General features: G+C 40.6%; 1 protein-coding gene across 4 annotated transcripts in view; it reads left to right on the top strand.

The window, feature by feature from the left end:
• Positions 1-2,933: 2,933 nt before the first annotated feature.
• LOC118221717 (phosphoinositide 3-kinase regulatory subunit 6) overlaps positions 2,934-6,013 on the top strand; it is a 29,416-nt gene continuing 26,336 nt past the window's right edge. For 3 of the 4 annotated variants that reach the window (XM_035407022.1, XM_035407020.1, XM_035407023.1), the window contains exon 1: positions 2,935-3,179. The gene's annotated coding sequence lies outside the window, so the exon portion shown is untranslated. Of the gene's footprint in view, positions 3,180-6,013 lie in introns of all 4 variants that reach the window. The other variant, XM_035407024.1, reaches the window with a different exon arrangement.

Genomic DNA, 6,013 nt, shown 5'->3' with positions numbered 1-6,013 from the left:
ATGCACCGCATTTTGAGATTTGCAGCGCAGAGCAGAAAATCATTTAGACTCAGCGCTTTAAAGTTAAACCTCAACTGAAACTTGGTCTTCCGGCAGGACAATGATCCTAAGCGCAAGTGAAAGTTGAGCGGAGTGGCCATCGCCCATCGCAAAGCCCTGACCTGAATCCCATAGAAAATTGTGGACTGAACTGAAAAGGGCGTGTCCGAGCAAGGATTGCTACCATGTTAGCGTCCCTTTTATGACAGGCGAGGTGTGTGCAGAGCCGCTGCTTCTCATCGGTGGAAAAAGGTACGCCCTGCCCCTCACCTGACAGGTGCCAGACCAGCCTGCACTTCAGTGGGGAAAACAACATAGCTCAGGAGGTAAGACCGATTGTCTGGCAGTCGGAGGGTTGCCGGTTCAAACCCCGCCCTGGGCGTGTCGAAGTGTCCTTGAGCAAGACACCTAACCCCTAACTGCTCTGGCGAATGAGAGGCATCAATTGTAATGCGCTTTGGATAAAAGCGCTATATAAATGCAGTCCATTTACCATTACCATTAAATTAAAATTACTCGGCGTTAAAAGGTCATTAATTTCTCAAAGTTAAATGTCTAGTATTTTCAGTGCTTTGTGCATCATCCCTTTTTTTCCACTCCAATTTTTTATTTGGAGAAAAATATGAAGACTCACGCAACCATGAGCAACAGTAAACACGAACATTTGGCCGAACAAAACAAACATTTACCAAAACAAAAGTGAATGGATGCCGGAGAAGTGACGTGTACTTCAGTTTCAGTCTCCGAGCGTTAGCGGGTGAATGGTATGGCGGTTCTGGCTCCTGAGGGCACAACTGCCAGTTTCAAACTGGAGTACATTAGGCAGACAAAAGCTTTTTTTTTTAATTTATTTTGAAGTCACCCTGTCTGTCTACAGCACACTAAATGCCTTATTGCTGTAATTCCAATTAAGAGGGTGATATGAAATTGAGGTCTGAAACAGGTTGTCATGTCAGAACACACCTTTCTGGAATTGAAAATTCAAGTGGCAGTGTTGGGGAGTAGTGAACTACATGTAATTAAACTAGTAGTTTAACTACATTTTGCAGTAGTTTGCTGTTAATTCAAGTAGTTAAATTACTTTTTTGCCATTTTTTGTGTAGTTATCTACTGAAACTACAAACAATTTGGCCCATAAAAGCAAAGGAATGATTTTTTAAAATTATTTTATCATGGCTTCTCTACTGTAATTGAACCCCCTCTGACCAGCCCCGCCCCCTTTTTTTCCATCCTGGCCGCTGTGAAGGCATGCCCAGACAATGCATTCGTCAGACAGCCACCACCACAAATTTGACCTTCGTGTAGTGCATGTGCTGAAGTGCGGGCGTTCCTCAGTGCTCACAGCAACAGCGTCATCATGGATAACCCTCCAAAATCTCAGCCTGAGGAAGAATCACCATGGCCACACTTAAGCAAATACATGACACCGACTAGCTCCACCGTCAAAACCTACGTTTTTACTTGTGAGCTATGCAAGCCAAGAGGTGAGTGTATTAACATTGACTTTGTTAGCCAATTGAGCAAAGTTTAGATAAGTTAGCCACATTGTAATGTTACATACAGGCAACTGATTTAATTCAGTGAACGTTGACGTTAGTCTAATTAAATAAAATCTGTAGCGTTAATTCATCTGACAACAATTATGTTCTATCAAAAACGAACATGTCGCTATAACCAGCTAATGTCAGGTTTACTGACATAAAGCAAACATTAGCTAACGTTAGCTGACCTAGTCATACTATTCTCATAATGTGTCTTGCCGCCCATACAATATGTTGCAATGCATGGGACCGGTCTTTCATGATAATCACCTACGGTTTGATTACAATCACCTGTGTTTGCTGACCAAGGTGTCTGCAATCAATCCAATACTATGAATAGCTTAGCCAGAGTCATTCAAATGAAGGTCTGGCTAGGCTGAGGTTGACTTGCTGTTCTTTTGCCACCTAAGGTCAATATTGTAACAGCATACAATTTTATTTAAAGTTGATCTAGTGATATAGAGCCTAATTCTATGGACCATCTTCTGTGGACCCAATGTCATGCTATTTTATATTAGAAGTTACCTGGCTAACTGAGTAATCCTGCTTGGTGCAATACCCCCACCTGGACTCCTGCCTTCCTAGTTTCTGGAAGGCAGGTGTCTGACTGATGGACATTGTATACAAAACCAAAGCTGACATTCCTTGCACTTTCCCATGAATAGTGGGGTATTTTATTTTTTTGGTTTATTTATGACCTGTGAACAAGTGGGCACATTTTGCAATAAACTCAATTGAGTGGCATTTTTTGCTGGCATGTGACTTTTTTGTATTATACTTTGTTATAATTTCGTATCACATGTACATTGTCAATTTGATCATTTTTTTACGAAGTAGTTTGAACTACTTTTTCTGAGTAGCTTTAGTTAACCAAACTAGATTTCTCCCTAGGGTAGCATTGCTGTAGTTCAACTTCTTCCTTTGTGAAGTAGTTGGTAGCTTGCAAAGCTATGCTTTCAACGTAGCTTCCCCAACACTGAGTGTGATGCAATTTTTTTTTACAAAACCCATACAAATTTAAAATTTTGGAACAGTGTTTACATGCTGTGCTTCAAGACTTTTTTCCAACAAAATGTTTTTCAGTTGTTTTAATTATATTATTTCATTTGTGTTACCGTCCTTATATAAATAACAGAATGGCAAAAGCTTTTGGCTACTGGTATCATTCATTTGATTCAGTGAGTCAATGAGCAGAGTTCGTAATTGTGGGCGTAATTTTCATTTATACTCAGAGGACGCCTCATAGTGTCTTTGACCTGTAAATAATCTGATTGGATTTATTCTATTGGCTGACACCCCCCGCCCCCAACCAAAAAATAGACTTTGAGAATTTTCACGACGACAACTGAGCAAATCCACTCCCCTTTACGAATATATTCTTTAATGAAGTCTCCAGTGTTCCTTTTCAGATGCACGGCGCCAACCATGAACTAACAACCAACTGTGAATATAAACGGTCTCGGCGCTTAGAACACTAGTAGCGAGAGGGCGTGGCTTATGCTGTTCTGAGTGTAACAGTGCTGCCGGAGTGGCGAGTGAGTCCGAAGTTCGGTACTGCTGGCGGTGTTGAAGAAAATTTAATTTGGTGCTCACCGAGAGGTAAATTGAGCCAATATTCCTACTACTATTTTTTTTTGTCCATTTGACTGCCTTCCCCTGATTATCGAAACTTTTGTATTGCTTATAACTGTTATGAGTATATCCTTGTTCAGATAAGGTTTACCTTTCAATATGATGTATACTTGAAAAGGCTTGCCCTAAAGCATTAAGAAATTATACATTAGGCTAGCATTTGTCCGGGTTTAAATATATTTGCACGATTACCTGTCAAGTATAACTGTTTTATACAGAAAGGCTCTTAAAGTGTCGAGGACTTGGCGATCAAGTTAAGCATGCGCGGTGTTTTCAGCGGTCCTTGTGCTTTGTATGCAGGAGTGTAACTTCACTGACAGTTCAATATTTTTGAGAGACGGCGCTAGAAAAGAACGGCATTGAAGCTTGTCAAGATTGTCGTGCGCATTGCGTAGCCTACGCATTTCAGTTGAGCAAGTCAATATTCATAATTTAACTTTGATGTCTAAGGAATAACCCAGCCGAATCATGTCTATTGTGTCATAATTATTTATTCACAGTGTATCTGAGCTTGTGCTTGTCACAACAGTTGACACCCTGTTTTTGTGAATCATGTGTAGCCTGCATAGTTGTTGAGAGTAGGACGCGTTTTCATAACGCTTTGAAGCAATTAATGAAAAGTATGTGGAAATGAACACTCACGTTTGATTTTCCAACCTCTGCGGACATTGTTGCAGAATGCACGCCTTCAATTTCACTTGCCTACTTCTAATGTGTAATGGAAATGTAACAGGTAGGCCACTGTAATGTCCCCAGTTAGAGACCTATTGAGATATTTAAGTTGCATTTTCTACCTCTTGATTGAAAAAAATTTGACACAGTTCAGTTTAAATAATCCCTAACATATGCATGATTGAGCAATCCTACTACTTACTGTGGATTTTGATTGCTTCAGTAGGTTCATTATACTTCATGTTAAAGGGATTGGTCGAATTAATCGGAAACTATCGGGTTTCTGTCGAAACTGCTTTACTTCCTGTTCTTTTTTTCGTGATTTCCGTCTTTTGACACATGTCAGTGACATGGACACTACACTGTCAGCAGATTTTGTACTGAACATAAAATCACAATGTAGTCTATGTTCCCTGCACTGGATTGTATTTCAGTGGTTTAAAAAAAAAAATAAATAAATCATGTATAAATTACCGAGGATTATATGGAGTGTTTCATCTTGCCCAAACCCACCAATTAATGGCAATGCATCGTTAGAGCTTCAGATGTCGCTGAATGAGATTAAATGCGCTTTTGCAAACAGTTACAACTAATTAAGCCAGAGATGGACAATCTTCAGGAAACATTGTGTACAGAAGCTATATGAGCAGCCATGGGGAGCCCCCAGAAGTACCCAACCATATGTACTACTGCCTAATTCATGAAAAGCATTACTTAATGAACGTTGACAAGTAACAGTAAGTGCCGTTTGCAGTAAAACATATATTTAAAAAGAAGAGTTGATGTTGAAATTTATCATATCTTTAAAATGGACTCGCTTTTCCTTGCGTTGCGTTCTAAACGTAACACTCTACTTCCCATCATGCCTTGCACCCATATGTATGAGAGGTACTAAACAAGATTTCTCATTGAAGACATTGAATCTTTGAGTCCAAGTTTCATTCATACAGTACATGCTCACACTGCACATATATGGATTTTCCTAGACCTAGACCTGGACTGAAACTAAATGTATTAGCAAGTGGCAAATAGTTTTTTTTAATCACATGATTGTTGTGTGAATAGTTGTATTTTGGCTTAATTGGAAGATGGAATATCAAGGGGTGTTCAAGAGTGTGGACAGCCCAGAGCCAGGTGAATTACATATGGCTGGCTGTCCTCTAGTTTTGACTGTTTACATAGTGTGATACACCCATCCAGGAAAGCTCTTGTTTTAAACTTGTTTTAAACAGCACAGCCAGTTACAGATTTAAGGCTTCAGTTGCTGGACTGTGCAGCAGGCACTGTGGCACAAAATGCTGACGCAGCTAGTATTGTGGGTAAGATTAGACGGCATGCAGCAGAAGGAGATTTGTCATAAAGTGATGCAATGAGACGTCTAGAGGTAGAATAAGATTTAGAAGGAGATGCATTTGAAGGAAGAAGGAACAAATCTCTCTTGCTCTTTCTCTATTTTTGTTTCTATCTCCCCCTCTCCCTCTCCTTCTCTCTGTAAACATTGTTGTGGTGTCATGTCAGTCCAAACACAACATGCTCTAAATCTGGAAGACACCAAAAAACTTAAAGGTTTTTTTTTTTTTTTTTTTTTTGTTCTTGACAGGTTGAAATAATAACGATAATGTTAACAATAGCACGGAAAACTACCTCAAAGGCTTAGATCTCAGGCAATGCTTCCACTGTCTTCTTGAGGGGAAAATGCGAGCGTCCAGGCCGTTGCTGCGTTTCCTTGTTTAGAGTTCGTGTTTCCTGCAGGCTCAGTGCACAGTTGTGTGTTGGGGTGTGTTTCTCCTGAGTCAGTGAAGCCCACGCTGGACACTGCGAAGACAGGGCTGAGCAGCATTGCGCCACATGCACAGAAGCACAAGCACAGCCAGCCTGAAGTCATTTGAGTACCTCAAACTCGTTGATTACCAGCGCACCGCGCACTGGGGTGGGCCTACAGCCCGTTCAGGCAGAGGGTCATATCGTCCTTCGCCTTTAAACCAGACGTGGGCAAGGAGAACCGTCTCTGTTTCTGGATTTCACGCCAACGTCTGGTCTTAATTATTCAATCAACCCTAACATTTTTACGGCATCTGACATTTTTGCATCTGACAGTTCTTGATAAAAGCAAGACGGTTCTTGTGTCC

The sequence above is a fragment of the Anguilla anguilla genome, chromosome 2 (genome assembly GCF_013347855.1).
Source record: "Anguilla anguilla isolate fAngAng1 chromosome 2, fAngAng1.pri, whole genome shotgun sequence".
Taxonomy (NCBI): domain Eukaryota; kingdom Metazoa; phylum Chordata; class Actinopteri; order Anguilliformes; family Anguillidae; genus Anguilla; species Anguilla anguilla.
The sequence above is the reverse complement of the archived record's forward strand: the minus strand, read 5'-3'. Positions and strand labels throughout refer to the sequence as shown.